Here is a 17,666-nt window from a genome sequence, read left to right on the forward strand (position 1 = left end):
ATTCTTTCGACATTTTCTTATGAGTGACTTACATTCTTCTATTTGTTTGTATTTGAGAAACGATTCTGAATAATTTGTTGGACTTGACACGCTCTCAAAGTGCTCCCCAAGTGAGGCTGCCTGATCTTGCAGTGTATCGCCCTGTGTATTTACCAGATGGAGTGAATACAATTGGTCGACCTCTAATTCTATTTACCCTGTTCGACTTTGGCCTCATCTGTAAACGAGTTAATACTTAATAAAAAGTTCTGCCAACTTTCTCTTCTGGCCTGCCTGCGGGTTCTCCTACCTTGAGATTTTACCTTCTTAAAGTTGATAAGATTCTCTGCAGTGGGGGAAACCCGTAGCAACCCCTACGCTTTGTTCTGCTTCTTACGAGCAATCCTACATTCATCGTTCCACCACGGGACACGCCGTCTGCATGCCAAACCACTTCCTTCAGATATGCATTTAGATGCGGCATCTATTATGAACGCTGTAAAATACTCCACAGCGGCATCAATTTCTAGAGAAGACATACCAGCCCATGAGATGCTAGATAGAGTTCGAAATTTCTCCCAGTCGGCTGCATCTATCTTCCACCTAGGAGCTTGTGGGGGAAATTCATTTTCTTTAGATGTTCTTAGCAGTACGGGGAAGTGATCGCTCCCGTAAGGATTGCTCGTAACTTCCCATTTGAGTTCGGGCAGTATAGACGCGGAAACTATACTAAGATCTATTGACGAAAAGGATCTGTTTGCAAGAGAGTAATATGCAGGTTCTTTTTTATTTAGAAGGCACGCTCCAGAAGAAAAAAGGAACTGTTCAACGAGACGACCTCGCGCATCGATACGAGAGTCTCCCCACAAGGTGCTGTGTGCATTGAAATCGCCAAGAACAACATAGGGTTCTGGCAATTGATCTATATAGGATTGAAATTCATGTTTCGTTAATTTGCAATGTGGAGGTATGTAAAGAGAGCTAATGGTGATGAGTTTGTTTAGGAGAACAGCTCGAACCGCCACTGCTTCGAGAGGCGTTTGTAGCTGTAAAAGTTGACACGCAATGCTCTTATGGATAACAATGGTGACACCGCCCGATGATGCGACAGCATCATCGCGATCTTTGCGAGAAGTTATGTACTGTCGGAGAAAGTTTGTGTGTTTGGACTTTAAGTGTGTTTCCTGTAAACACAGCACTTTTGGATTGTGTTTTTGGATGAGTTCCTGCACATCATCAAGGTTTCTAAGAAGACCTATGATGTTCCATTGAATTATTTGTGTATCCATATTGGAAGTGAATAGGGGCTGTGTGTACGGAAACGGATGTTATGCCTTAGATTACAGAGCTCTTTCGAGGCCCTGTAATCGGGGTTTCGCCCTTTCTGGAGCGTTCGAGGGAGCCTCGCCACTCCTTAGGCGCTTGGCGCGCCGTGAGAACAGGTGTAGTGTCCATTGCCTCTTGTGAGGCGCCGGACACATGCTCTTGCGAGCGAGAAGTTTTCTGTGAGGGTCCTGCCTCGGAAGGCAAGACCCCTGCGCCCACCAGCCCGGAGGTCGATGGGGCTCCCTGAGGGATTTGGCTGCGCCGGCTGTTGCCAGCGCTGGAAGGGGCCGGGGAGGTTGGGGCAGCCTCGGCTACGCCCACCTTCGGGGTCGATGGCCCCGTCTGCTGTGTTGGCGTAGCAGCGCTAGCTGTAGCCGCCGAGGGGGCGGATGGCGTCACTGCCGCCTCACTGGATGTGGGTCGGACAGCCGCCGGAGACCGTTGTGGCGCTGCCCCCTGACGCACCACATCGGCAAAGGTGTGCTTTGGCAGGAAGGATACCCGCCTGCGTGCTTCTTTGAAACTTATGTTTTCTTTTACTTTAATCGTAACTATTTCCTTTTCTTTCTTCCAAGACGGGCACGACCGCGAGTATGCAGTGTGCTCGCCTTCACAGTTTACGCAGTGGAGAGAGTTTTCACAAGATTCAGAAGTGTGCTCATTAGCACTGCATTTAGCGCAGGTTTGGCGGCCTCAGCAGCTCTGTGAGCTGTGACCGAAACGCTGGCATTTGAAGCAACGCAGGGGATTAGGGATGTATGGCCGAACACGGAGCTTGATATACCCGGCCTCGATGGACTCGGGCAGGACACTTGTGCCAAAAGTAAGTATCAGATGTTTAGTCTGTATTTCCTTGTTGTCACGCCTCATCTTAATTCGCTTAGCGTTGATGACGTTCTGCTCACTGAAGCCCTCCAAGAGCTCAGCCTCAGTCAGCTCCAGGAGATCATCATCGGAGACTACGCCACGGGTGGTACTCATAGTACGATGCGGAGTTACTGTCACTTTGGCGTCGCCAAATGATACTAGGTTGGGTAGGTTTTCATATTGCTTAAGGTTGCGGAGCTCCAAGAGGAGATCACTGCTTGCCATTCTGGATGCTTGGTAGCCTGTGCCAAGAACTTGGGTCAGAGACTTGGACACGAGAAATGGTGAGATTGTTCGTAGGGGTTTGTTTGGTGTTTCGGAGTGGACAACGTGGAAGCGAGGAAAAGTTTCTTTTTGACGAGCAAAAAATTCTAAAACATCATCGGTGCGCCCCCTCTTCAGAGAGCGATCAGGTAGTGGGGGAAAGGAGGTAGCCATAGGAGATTATAATTTCGGCGGTAACGCCAGCCACCCACCGTGGAGTCCTACAAGGGGACGCTGCAGGGCCTGTGAAACACGGCCTGCAAACGCCAGCTGTAGATTACCACTATAACCAAATATGAAATAACCTAGGTTGGTTATTCACACAAGGTTAACCATTGCTGCCTGGAAAAAATGGAAGTAAAGAGAAGCCAGGAGACGACAGGAAAGGTGGAAAGTGAGAGAAAGACGAACGCTGGAGGGAGAGAGAGACAGGAAAAGGCAACTACCGATTTCCCCCGGGTGGGTCAGTCCGGGGGTGCCGTCTACGTGAAGCAGAGGCCAAAGAGGTGTGTTGCCTCCGCCGGGGGGGCCTTAAAGGTCCGAACACCGAGCATCGGCTCAACCCACAGGATCCCCTTTTCCCCGGACACGGCTAAGCCACGCACGGTTAAACGCGGGAGGGTCCAACCCTCGTGTGCTCGGGTACGTGGTGTCGCAACACACCAAACGCCTGCTGACGCAGACGCCCCTGCGGGGGTTGATGAAGGGAAGGACTGCTTCTAATCGAGAACGAAGCATATGGGTTTATTTACAGTATTTACATGCCGTTCATCAGTCTAGCATGACTGCGAGAGAAAGTAAGTCGGTCTAACATGAATGCGAGAAAAAGTACGTCAGTCTAACGTGACTGCGAGAGAAAGTGTGGATAAGTTGCACGACGGCATGGGCCAGCTACCTTCGAATTCATGCCGGACTCCAATCTTGACAACTGATTACGAGCGATGGGATTAAGCCCCCAATCCCAACAACTGGTGGCAGCGGTGGCAGCGGTGGCGTGGACTTTGCGACGTGGTGCTGTGTCTGCGGTGAGTGCTTGGTTCTTGCTTTGACTCTCTAGGCTTCATTTTGTGGTTGTTCTGTTTAGAACAGTAGGGAAGCTAGATTGTTGAGTGTTAGCTAGGTTGTGTTTTCCTAGCTAGATTTAGCGAGCAGGACCAAGGCAGTAAAGCAACAATCATGGAGTTAAGGACACTGCTGAGAGACGAGTTGTAGATTGTTGGTGAGGAACTGGGCCTAGATGTACACAAGGAAATGCTAAAATCGGAATTATTGGAGCTAATTTCCGAATAGGCCTGGGAGGAAGAAATTGAAATGGGGTTTGAACTTCTGAAAAAGAGAGAAGAACGAGGGAGAAAAGAACAAAAGAGAGTGGAACGCGATAAAGATCGCGAGTTAAGAAAAATGCAACTAGAACTTGAAAGCAAACGTTTGGAGTTGTCTCAAGGAAGTGAAGGGGCTCTGGGACGATCAAGTGAGGCAGAATCATACCGCATGGACAGGCTATTAAAGCCATTTGAGGTCGGGACCGACGTAGGCTTGTTCCTATGCAATTTTGAAAGGACTTGCGAGAAGATGAACTACGGTCCGAGTACATGGCCGCAGCGGCTGCTGTCTATGTTGCCGGGTGAGGCGGTGGAAGTAATCGCGAGGCTCAGTGCACAGGATGCATATGATTATGCGAAAGTTAAGGCTAGTCTCCTGAAGAAATAGCGCCTTTCAGCCGAAGCTTCCCGGCAAAGGTTTAGGAGCGCAGGCAAGAAAGATAGCGAGGGGTATCCGAAGTTTGCATACGGCTTAAAGGCCAACCTAGTCGAGTGGCTGAAAAGCGCGGAAGCGTACAAGAGCAGAGACATGATTATTGACTGCATGTGTCTAGAGCAGTTTTACAGAAGCATCCCACCATCTGTGAAACTATGGGTGCAAGACAGAGGGAATGTAAACACTGTGGAAAGGGCGGCTGAATTAGCCGAAGAGTACGCAACGCATAGAAAGTTGATCGCCAAGGACGGAAATTGGGAAGGTCGAAATGGACCGCGGAAACCATTTCCGTTCAAAAAGGGTTCGCAGAACAGACGATCGGAGCCTGTAGGCGTGGAGGAAAAGCCCGCAGAAAAGAGCGAGGAGAAACTTAACGGGGAAACCGCACAAAAGGAACAGAAAAGAAAATTCGAATCTTTTAGGCCGATCCGCTGTTATAAATGCCACAAACTGGGACATATAGCTGTAAGCTGCGGGAAGCCCAGTGTAGTTTTTTCCTACGTAGAGGGAAAAGACGAGAATATGGAACTTTTAAGCCCATATCTTCCCGACCTGCAAATTAATGGCAAACCCTGCCGAGTGCTAAGAGACAGTGCCGCCACGATGGACATTGTCCACCCGTCTTACGTGACGGTAGATGACTTCACCGAAGAAGTAGCATGGATCAAACAGGTTGTACAAGAACACAGCGTGTGTCTGCCTATGGCCAAAGTCAAAATCAGTGGACCATTCGGGGAGCTAGAGACTGAGGCTGCAGTTTCCAAAATTTTGTCACTGCAGTACCCTTACATCTTTTCGAATAGTTCGAATCAGTTACTGGTTGACAGCAGTGGGATCGTCTCCAAATGCAACAGCCAACGATGTTCGGCATTTGGTTTTTAGGTCGTGGTCTGTTATAAAAGCCCTAAAATGTCCAGCAAGACCAAGGAACACTCGAACAGAATGCACATCATACGGTTTGGTCAGCTGGGAGATGCGCTTGACGGACCTTTTTTTGTGCTTTTTGTTTGTCCGTCAAATACTCTCCCTAGGAAGAGAACAGTGTTCTTAAAGAATTCAATCTTTTTTAAGTTAATCTTTAGCCCAGCTTTGCTAACTGCCTCTAGTACCCGGGATAGATACGAGCAGTGGTCATCACGAGTCTCCGAATAAATGATTAAGACATCCACATACACGTTGCAGAAAATCCCGGTAAATTCACTAAGCACGCTGTTCATGATCTTCTGAAACGATGCACCGAAATTTTCCCAACCGAAAGGGAGTCGTTTGTATTCCAAAGTACTGAAAGGAGTAACAAACGCCGTGAATTGCTTGTAGTCATCTTGAAACGGAATCTGCCATACCCTGTGTAAAGGTCGATGCTGGAAAACGATGTACATCCGCCTGTCTCGTCAATGATATCGTCGATTCTTGGCATCGGGTACGGGCATAAATCAGTCTGACGGTTTACAAGTCTATAATCAGGGCATATATTTAAAGTTCTATCACCTTTGGGCACAACTGTAATCGGAGTTGCAAAGGTAGACGTTCGTGGTCGAATAACTTCTGCCCATAGCAAGCCTTGCAACTCTTCTTATAGCCATTTCTTTTTTTTTTATGGGACATCCCATAGGGCTTTTTTTAACAGGTGACGTGTCGTTGAGTACGAATGGAACTTCTTACTTTCGCTGCAAGAGGGTAAACTCCGATGCATATCAGCTCCGGGAATTGTGTTGGTACATGTGAACTCTCTCTGACCAACTTCACGCGTGTTTGAGTCTGCACAACCATTCAACTGGGACGTCTCGACTGGGGTGTCTACAACGACTCCATCGCGCTGTCAGATATTTATTTTTAATTTCTTCACGTCAGGGCGTGCCAGTACAATATTAAACGCGGCGTCACGAACGAGTAATGCTTCTACAGTCATTTTATTTGTATGAAATTGCACGGACACGCGTGCCCACTTGTCTATCGCTCGAGAAGTTCCATCGTAACTGTGTACTTTGACAACTTTGCCTCTAAATATTTGGTCTTGAGGAATCACTAGAGAGTTAGCTATGCCAATTGATGCTCCAGTGTCAATTAATACTTCAATGACGCTTCCATTGACGTTCATTTGTGCGTATAGTGGGCCTGCCGCAGACTTCGCCATGTAAACGCTTTCTTTTGGTGTTTCCGAACAGAATCAAAGGTCCGGGCTTACCAGCTCGTTTGCTTACCCCGGTAGTCGATTCGTCTCTTTGGTTGAGTGAATTTCAACATAATTCGCTGTAGTGCTGCGGTCATAGGACCCCTGGTCTTCCGGGGATTCAATGGTACATCTTCGGCTACTGTTGTTGCTCCCTTGGTCATTGTCTAGTAAAAAAGTCACCAGGAACGTCTTTCAGTGACTTCACGCGCTCATCCAATGCCGCAGACCTTTTCAGGTAATTCGATGGCATCACCTCCATCTTCCTGGTAGTTCTTCACCAGTAGACGACAATCTTGATGTTGGGCGATGGTGAATGACACCAACATGGCTCAAAACTATGACTGCGCCAAAATGAAACATTCCGCTTAATCAGACGTAACTGGATTGGATTGGATATCCTTCTCCGATGGCGCGTACCCACTGCGGGGCATTGGCCAAGATTTGGATTGCGTTAGGAAGATGTTGGTATTACAAAAAATGGTGAAAGTGTCATGTGGAAACGGATAAAAATAATGTTTGAAGAACTTAAGAAAAACGTTTTGAAACAACTATGAATTCCTCCACCGCTGAGCAGACATCCCTGTGGTAGTTGCCAAGAAAGGAGGCTCCTAGAGAAAGGATATTTAAAATGGAGAAAGTTAAACCAAGTTGCGTGAACGTTGGTCCTAAAATATTTTTTTTCTTAAAGCGAAAAAACGGCGGCAGAATAAGAAAAAATGATCGATGGTTTCATCTGCTGCACAGTATGGGCACAGAGGGGAAGATGCTAGACCAGCCCTGTGACGATAAATGTTTAATAATGGTGTTCGACAGCATAACCGAGTAAAAATTACTTGAGTTTTTCCGAAGTGAAAGGAATTTTTGGCCTAAGGGAATAGGAGGTGTCGATATTCTGAAAAATTTTGCTATCCCTGGATTGAAAAAGTCTAGAGCAATTGCATATCTCCTGAATCTAGTAGTAGTTGGGCAAGCTGATGCCGGAATTAATTATAGTACAGGGCCATTGAGGGCCGCTTTCGCGAGACTGCAAGCCATCTTGTTTATGTATAATCCCCTATGACCAGGCACCCAAAGTAATCTAATTACATTTATGTGGACAGGCACTAGAAAATGAAGTGTACGCAAAAGGCTAGCACCTCTATTTGTTGTGAGTGATGTACATAAAGATAAAGAATCCGTTATTATGACTACCGTCGATATTGATGAATTTAGCTTTCGCAAGGCTAACATTACAGCTAGAAATTCAGCCAGAAATACGGATAAGTAGTCCGGAATCCTAATTGAGAATGAACAGTCTAGAGCAGGAGCGAAAATGCAAATTCTAGAGTTTTCTCCACGCTGTGAGGCGTCTGTTGCGATTACCGTATTTATACTTAAACTCAATAAATAATCTTGCAATAGTCAATTTTGTATATTTTGAGAGATAAATATTGTAATGTTAGGGTAGGTGTCATCATAGATTATTTGTAGACTCTCTCGCACATCACAAATAGGTGGCATCTCCCAAATACGTACATTTACGGGGTTAATCAATGTTTGTACAAAGACCACCTGTACAAAGACCACGAAACCGGGGCCAGTGTACTCCGAAAAATTATGCAGGCAGGGAAACATATGTGCTTTCCAATCTTCTAATAGGGGATGCGTACAGTTTTAAGAATGTTTGCACCGTCAGCAACCGAAATCTGCACAATATTGAAAGCCACCTGACTTCTTTATGTAAGACATTATTAGCCACAAATTTCGATAATCCTCAGCACACTCGCAGGGCTTGCCACTCAATCAGAACAAGGATAATTGATCTGGCCCGCTCTTCTTTCTCTTCTCTTGATCTCTCCTGTGCGCTTTTTTCTTCTCTTTCAGGAGTATTACATGTCGTTGAGCAGTCAGTTATATATATATATATATATATATATATATATATATATATATATATATATATATATATATATATATATATAACGGAACCTATTTAGAGCCGGAAAAAGAAGAGATGGAAGAGAAAGAGAAAAGAAAGCAAGATTACGTGAAAATTGATGAAACGAATCTGAAAATTTGCACGAGATTTTAACAAAAGAAAGAAGAGAAGACTAATATCAGATAAGCATCTTTTCTTTTTAAATCATTAATATAAATGAAGTTGCACATGGCCAGGGAAATACACCTGTTACGAGCACAGAGAAAGGATAATTGGTGAACTCAGGGGAAGTCCAAGCTTACGAAACGGACTTTCGATAATCTTTTTGTTTCTTTTATCGAGAATTGACGGCCAAGTAAAAAGCGATTATCTGTAGTTTAAGAGCCCTCACAAGAATAACCGAGTGAGGACCGTGTCAAGCGAACGCTGTGTAGATAAGGATTTAACGGTGGAATGCGGCATCGCAGTCTCGTGAATTAAAATTTCAGGGGAACTGCAGATGCTGGAAATAACATTGCAATAATACCGCTTGCTCAATATGAGACTGAACAACGACTACTCGTTATGAAGGAATTCAAATCTGACAACGTAATTAATAGCAAATACAGTTCGACTTTTAACCTTCGAGTTCGTTTACATGCGAGGAATGTGCGTTTAGCCACCAGCGCCTCTAGAATGACCGACTTGGGCGTTTCCTTGCACATCGCTCGGCAAATGTTGGCGCGCAGCGACGTTAATCTCCGACGTCTGGGCGCTTGGCAGCTCGGCGCAGGCTGCGCTGCTGACTCTTCTCTGGGCTGATATTCGACACCGAACATGCCGACACACGGAAGCCCCCCCCCTCCCCCCGTGAAGGAAAAAAAAAGAAAGAAAAAGAACCCTGTCGCAAGGGCATTTGTCGTCTTCCCAAGATATCGGATGACTGATATTTATAACTGAGGAAGTATTTTAACGCAAGAATTTTGCTATTGACGCGTGCCGTCTACCCGCCACTGTGGGCCCGCCCCTCCTGCCTAGAAATTTGAAGTGCCTTTGCCCATCGATATTGCTACTGATCGACTTCACCACGCAAATAATTCAGAATTCAAGAAACCCTATAACTCTCCCTTTAATTTTTGGAACAGGTCAAAAATTAGTACATTTTAGAGCATTATCACTGTCACTATACTTTGAGGAAATCACTGAATATATTGCTAAATCAGTAGCTGTTATAATGCTCATGAAGCAAGATAGAAGCTGAGTAACAGAATAAAGAACCAGAAAGAGCTGCTTTCATCTATGCGCAAGGCGACGCTCAGTGACCGATCCATGAAGTGGACTGGCGAGTTTGCGCCCGCTCTTCTAGATGGCGCCTCACTGCCGCAGGATGCAGTTAAAAGAACATGAAGAGAAAGAAGCGACCAAACGACTACAGCCCCTATAGTACGAGCGGCAAATACGTGCGACGAAAACTAGCTAGTATCGGACCCGCTCATTGGTGATTCCCTTCTGCGGCGCTTTTACATGCACCACTTTCTGCTACATAGGCCTGATGACCAGGGGTCGTATGCAGCGACGGTCACTTTCGGCCATAGTATCGTCTTCAGGCGCTCGCTGATTGAGAAAAATCGGATGAGTTGATTGGATGGTTGAGCACTACGTCACGCGAAGGCGATAGTATCGCCGAAGCAATCGCCGCAGAATACGCCCCCGGTGAACGAGGCGTCACTTCATGCACATCGCACGAGATATGCGTTACGAGAGAAAGAATCGGTAATATGTTTCTTTTTCTTCATAAAGTATAAACACCCTTTGTACACTGCCATGCTAAATGTCGCCACCCACATACTGTAGCATCACTGTTACTGTTACCGACCTCTCCAGTGGCATCATGACCCTGCACGACCATCATCGTTCTTATCATAGGTATGACGTAATTTAGAAGTATCGCTTGCAAAATCTGTGAAACGGGGGCCGCCGGCTAAAATGAAATAATGTGGTAAACATCCCTCATTGTGTAGTGGCAGCTTTTCTACCCAATTTTTTATCGGAAACTGCGAATTTGTAATGTAACCCTAATCACTACATGCTCAACACGACACAATGAATGTCCCACAGCCGCGCACAAATTACGGAATGCAAGTGTTGTAATATAGGCTCTTCCGTCATCTCTAACCCCCGTATTCATAAATGCCTCTTAAGTTGAAGCCCTTGCTTGACTTGATTTAAATGGCGCCTGTCGTGAACGTGCCGAAGAAAACGCAGTGAGCGTCTCGGGCACGTTCATGCCAGGCGTCATAAAAATCAAGCAAAGAATGGGCTTCAAGATGTATTCCTCACTATGGAGGTAAATAGCCGTAGCTTAAATTATTTGCCTATTAAAACTTTTCTTATAAAAACCTTGAGGAAATATATTTTACGATTTCTTTTTGCAGTTCCAATAGTTGTTCGGGTCGTGTATAGCTTTAGATTTCAGGCGGTTATTTTGACATTAGCTGAAAGTACTATTTGAAATACATTTATCGAGTTGATTATCTGGCTGCATACAACTTCCTGATGTCCTTTCGGGAGATGGGAGCAGTCAAGCAGTCAAGCCGCGATACAGTGGCTATTTTCCCCATCTCCTCAGCCACGTGATGTAACACATGTCCAGAACAAATAAAATAATAAATAAATAAAATAAGTATGTGTCGTATCCGGACAACATACGCCTGCACACGCGTGCGCAGATATCTGTAAATGCGATTGCGTGAGCGTATGTGCGGTAGTTTTAGAGCGCAGCTCTTAGGCGCCCGTTCCTGCGTTTCGCGTCGGCGTCGTCCCTCGGCGTAACCGAGCGAAGGAGCGCAGCGAAGGATGAAAGAGCGAGCGCGGAATGCAGCGGGAGATGAAAGACGGCGATAGCGAACAGAGCGCGTGGAGGAAAGCGGAGGAGGAGTGTATGGCAAAAGCGTGTGAAGAAAAGCGTAGTGCGGCTCTGCGGCGACGAGTGCTACGAGATGGCGCCAGAGTAGAGCGCCGTCGTCTGTATACCGATGGCATGCGGCGGATTGCGCCCAACAGTCGCCCACGTGCTACCTCTCGCGATCTCCCGATTAGCGAGGCACTCGCGCCGCGCTTCGCTCCGTTTGCAATGTGCCGCACGAGACAGATTCCCCGCGCCAGCCAATATCGCGCAATGAAAACACGTGTAGAGCTGCGCTCAAATTTCGCATTAGGGAGTATCGTAATCGTCGGGAAATATTTTTATCAAATGAATAACATTCGAGCCTTTTCAACCTTATAAACCCGTGAGGCCGAGTTGATATGGTTGGGTTAAGTTTGCAATCTTTGTTTTCTCGTAAGACTGTCGTTATTGCACGTATCCGACAAGTTGAACGTATTCGCTCGAGTTTCTGCACTGCATTTGATTATGAGAGCACTATAAGAGTTAGGTCGATAACAAAATATCGTGGCATAATTACTGACTGTGGAGATCGCTCTTGAAATCTTCGAGCTTACTTGGCGCATACTTCATGTCTGCGACTCGCAGATCTAGAATAAACGATGAAATTTTATTCGCTTTTATTCTGAAAGACGTGTTCGTTTTCCGGGCAGCCATTGAGATATGCTTCCTTAACGCATGTTTTAACCTGTGCCAAAGATCACAATTTAGTCACGGAAGCTCGTAGAAGAGTAAGCGTACCAGCGGCGTAGCCAGGCGGAAGGGGGTGGTTCATACTGGGCAAGTGCCCCTCTATATTTCTGTGTACCAGGAATACTTGACATAAAAGGATGTGCTACAACAGCCGCCTACCCCACCTCCATTCCCAGGTCAAATGCGTGCTTGACGATACCAAAGTAGAGTGCGTGGGTAGTAATGTTGCAAAGATATAACTGATAATGCTAGAACATGTTTTCGTTAACATCAGTTTTAGCGAGCGAACCCCTTTGACCGATTTTAAAGACGCTAGCTGTGACAAGCTTCCGGCTACTCCATTGGTAAGTGCCTATATGGAGCCTGTTTATAATTGAACATCTTGTATGTCAACCTCGGAGTGTTTAGGTAGGCGCTCTTTAGAATGAGCAATGCGTTAACAGGGTGTTTTGTTGGGCTATACACCATGTGCCACGTAACTTCAGTCAATATTTTAAAAGTTAAAGGCGCGTCCGAAGCGAATTGAACCGAGCGGATACTGTTCGCAATGGCCCATAGAAACATAGGAATTCTATTGTTTTCCCCATAACTCACTAATTAAGCAAGTTTAATTATCAAACTTTATAATTATTGCCTCAAGACCACAAGTATGATAAGCAGATTTGTAGAGCACCTTCAGAAACCACCGATAGAGTTGTTTCCTGTACGATACGTCTCACGTAGTCCTTTTTTTACGGGTTGCAATGAAAGCCCGCGTAATACAAAATAAGTCCCGTGACGGAGCGCTTGCGCATGCAGCGATATCGTGCTGCTCTCAAGTGTGCGTTCGGTGAGCAAGGTCGGCTCTCGTCGGATGACGGCGCAAATTCATGCTGCTGGCCAAGCGCTGCCGAGAGATAAAGAACGCCCTGCCGCTTCCCCGTCACCAGCCACGATTCAGCCGACCTTGTTCACTGAACGCACGCTTGAGATCAGCACGACACCACTGCGAAAGCGCTCCGTCGCGTAGCTTTTTTCATATTTCGCGGGCTTTCCTTGCAGCTCGGAAAAAGGAGTACGTGAGACGCATCGTACAGGAAACAAGTCGATCGATGGTTTCTGAAGGTGCTCTACAAATGTACGTATTATACTTCGGGTCCTCAGGCCAGTAATTAATAGTTGGGTAATGAAACTTAATTAACTAGTGAGTTGCAGCGAAAACAATCAAATTACCTGAGTTACTATAGGCCAGTGTGATAATATGCGTTCGGTTCAATTCGCTTCCGGCGCACCTTTCATTTTTAAGATCTTGGCTCATTTTACGTGGGACACCCTGCATATAGTTGGTGCATATGGACAGGTTGAATTTGTAAGCGGCCATGTCTGTTGTATAGCTAACAGCCAAGAGCGACAAATGGCCTCCTGCCTCACCATTCCTGCCATTCGAAGACAGCCACGAGATGATTTACCTTCTAGGTCCTCTTTTCAGCTCTCGAAAGGTCAGACCACATGGAGCGGAGTTTGCAAAAGCAGGTCACGAGGCTTCGGAATGCTGGCTGCCCGGAGGATTTATTGACAGCCATCACCGGGAACGTGCTTCAGAAGCTGAAGGGCAAACACAACCAAGCGGACGTGTCGAACAACGTTGAGACTTCAAGGTGTGCCGTTACACTTGTTCCGTATTTTCACGGACTCAGCCACAACTTCAAGAAGATCGCAAAGAGACAAGGTAGAAAGGCTGTTTGCTCTGCCCCCCAGAAGGCATATTCCATGCGCCCATGTGTGAATAATGAAGCTGTCTTTCGGTGGTGCACAGTAAAACATGGAAACAAACATGCCGAATGTTAACAGGACGTTGTTCACAGCTTGCCCCTCTCGTGTGGTGGTTGTTATATAGGCCAAACTGACCGTTGCATTCATGAAACAACATAGGAGAACATGAATAATGTGAATTTACAGGCCAACGGGCGGCACATTTTCATAGCTGTGGTTGCAGCGCCATGTTGCATGCATGCTTTTGAGACAGCATGCATGATTTTGAACAGCTGTTGATGTTATCAGGTGATACTGAGGAAAGCCCCGCCCCAAATGCACGAGGAAGTGCAACATCTATAGTGACATAATGGAAGCGCTCAATGAAACCCCGTGAGGTCAGACGTCCCTACTAAATGAAGCTAAATCCACCCGCCAAAAGTTAACACAGAGTGACAAGGCATTTGACGGCATTAAAAAACGATTGCCTAAGGTAGAGGAGGATTGTTCATCAATAGCCACAGTGAATAACGAAGTAAATCAGATCCGCGTGTTGGCTAAACACTGCGCAGACAAGAACCCGTCCATTGGATCTAGGCTAGAATAATTTGATGACAAGGCACAAAGATCAAATTTTGTACGTTTTGGTTTAAACGACACTGAAACTGATACATGGACTGTATTGGAAGCCTCAGTGATACAACTTTGCAGCCCACTACCATTCACTTAGCAGTATATAAGGCATAGAAATGTTTTCTCAGTGAAAAAATATTCAGTTGAAGGTCACCGCTGTCCGTGTCTATTATTGTAAATGTTGCGCACTTCAAAGTACGAGACCTAGTTCGTTTCCTGGAAAGTTCAAGGGATATAATTTTAGAATATCGGAACACGCTTAAGTCTAGATGGCATCTTATTCAATTCGCGAATACCCAACAGAAACTATTCAAACTTCGGCACGAGAAGTTGTTCATGGGTAACGAGCTGTACACGTTTAGTGCAAACGCTGAAACTGTGGTCTCCCTTTCTCTTCCTCTTCCTAGCTTCTAGTTGAGATATTAACCGCCACTGCAATCTATAGTTTTTTTACACCAACATACGAAGCGGTTTGCCTAAACTTGATGCACTCAGCCACTCAATTCACACAATTGAGTCGAGCCTAATAGTTCTAACCAAAGCATGGCTAAACCCAACAATCAACGGCTCTGAAAACATTTCGGCTTTTCCTAATGTGGGTGTCTTTCGACGTGATCCAGCTAACAGAAGAGGTGGCGCGGCGTTTTCATACGCGCTCACGAACAACTTCAGTGTGTCCAAATTAACGCAAACACACATATAGAATTTGCGTTTATTGCCAGCAACGCCTTTTAACAACAAACGTGGTTGGTGCCTGCAACCTCCCCCCCCCCCCTCCCCATCGCGTGACGCTAAGATCTTTGTGGCTGATTTGCACGAGGCGCTCCGTTCCGTCGCAACATGGTATCGGCAGCCACCCATCACTATCTGGAGACTTCAATTTTCCCTCCATAGATTAATCAAACCTTGCCGCAACTACATCAAAGAATAGCGCTGAAAGGGACTTTGTCAACCCTTGTACTATGTTCGCATTAACAGAGCCGGCTAATAGCTCTAACGTCATACCATTAATTCATCTAGTATACTTGACTTCATCCTTACTTCTCATCTTGATAAATTTTCATTACTCAGTCCCATGTCTGGCCTCAGTGATCACTCTAAGTCACGGTTCGCTTAATTGCAGATTTTTAGGCATACGAAAACAACAAAAAAAGAAAACCATTGCACTTTATGATACTGCAAATTACGTAGACATTCTTCTCGCTATTCATGCATTCATTTTTGTGACATGCTTCATAAGACGACTTTCCTCAAGTGATATACATCTAGCGTCAATAACAAAACATGGCCCTCTTCGAAAGAAACTTGTCCCGACCGACATCACGACGAGACGGTCACGTGATCTTCCGGTACGCGCGATAGGGTTTGGTGGACAAAAAAAAAAGTACACTGCATGGGAGTTGGGACGCGCTGACAGCTTCGTGTACTGCAGCTGTTCTTTCTTTTTTTGTGTGTGCGTTTTGTGCGCGTCCGCCGAGGCGATTCGTGCCGGCGGGTTGTTGCGCTGTTGGATGCGTAAATTGCATGAAAAAAGTCATTAACCAGAAGGAAGGTGGTTAACCGAGGGGCCCGATTTTTATTAATCATATCATGAGAAGCCAACAAACAATGACACCAAGGACAACATAAGGGTAAATTACCTGTATACTTACTAACTGAAGACGTCCCCTTCCGTTATCATTAATTTATCATTTCTTTAATTCAGTTAGTAAGTACAAGTAATTACCCTTATATTGTCCTTGGTGCCGTTGTTTGTTGGCTTCTTAAATGATACAAAAAATGCTTTTATGATGCATGTCAATTTAGAGCGAGAACACAGGAAGCAACCGCCTGGCCGAATGCGGTCACGTTCTCGTTTACGTGATGAAAGTAGCATATTACAAATAGCCAGCTCTCTACTTGACACATTATTTTATATTAGTTAAAAAAGCGGTTTTCTACTACAGCGAACAAGCATTTAAACCTGTTGCCAGATCGACTGCTGTCCCTGTCACACGGGTACTGTCGGTCACGGCTTAGCCAGATTCGTATAGAGTGCTGCTACACTGGCATTTCGCGTCGTGATTTTGCTCGATCCTGACCCGTCCAGTCGAGATCGAGCTTCTTGATGGCGATCGTAAATGTCGATCGTCTGCACCCTCAATGCTCGGAGAGCTCGACCAAATATCCGCACATGCCCCTCCATGGCAAGGTCGTACGCTTTAAGCTGGATTCACACGACGGACCAAATTCCGCGGACGAGCTTGACCTGTCTGACCCGCAGTGAATTTAGACTCCAGCAGCTTATCGGCTTCGTCCTTGTGTGTGGCGTGATACTGTGGCACTGAGCCACGTAATGTTCGTCAGCGGAGTTTGGTACAACGTGTGAATTGAGCGCGAACGCTACGATTTGAACGCTACTGTATTTTATGGTCTGGGCGTGTTCCCGTGGTAAACATTTATGCCGCCAAACCACACGCTGGGCCAATACATCGCTTAGTTTTTACAGCCATCTATGAGGAAAGAATCGGGGCACTGCTCACCGCAGGCGAATAGCTTCTCGGCGTACCACTGACGGGAGCTTCTGGCAGCGAGCTTGGCGAGCGGACATACTCGAACAAGTACACTACAGCCGATAACATGGTATACCCATGGCCCGAAGGAAATCTTTCGTCCACCAGCTCTTTCCACATGTCTCGCGCTTCGCTTTGCGCATGGTCTGTGACGACACATTGTTTACGAAAGGGAGAGATTCATTCTGTCCGTCGTTTCCTTGCCGGCCTGGCAGTTTACTTTCACGTAGTATTTCGTTTCTGCTGTAATCCTACATGCAGTCAATGTCGTTCGGCACTGATGCTATCACGTAGAAATATTATATTTATGCCTGTATGAAAAGCTTTCTTTCTCGCTCTCCGTCACAGCCACACGAGACAAAGTTTGTAGTAGATGAAGCATATTTACCAAACAACGCGTTGTTAATTCGGCAACTTTTTTCCAAGTCGTTTGTTCAGTCTTTGACAGTTGAAATGCATTTGCGAAATTGACCATCGCCGGATTGACGCTTGATATTGACGGCATCGCGTCTCCGTTCCACAGCAATCCCACATGGCTCTCGCATCTTCTAGAGTCCTGCTTCAGTAGATAGCGAATGCGGCGGAAGGAGTCGGTATCGTAGCTACGCAGCACAACTAGAGATGACACAATTGTTTCGATAGATGTAGCGGCCACTGACAACGTGGATTTTCGGACGCGAGAGGAACTTGCTTCCTTCTCTTGAGAACGGCGTCGAAAGCGCTTTCTTTCTTGCGCGAACTTCGCAGCCCTAATTTTTCCTGAAAGGCCCGGAGAGATCAGGAAACGAGTTCTAAGCTCGTTGATTACGCTTCTACATAATGAGATCATCAAGTTGACAAGTTCTTTAT

Source organism: Dermacentor variabilis, chromosome 5, assembly GCF_050947875.1.
Source record: "Dermacentor variabilis isolate Ectoservices chromosome 5, ASM5094787v1, whole genome shotgun sequence".
Lineage (NCBI taxonomy): Eukaryota > Metazoa > Arthropoda > Arachnida > Ixodida > Ixodidae > Dermacentor > Dermacentor variabilis.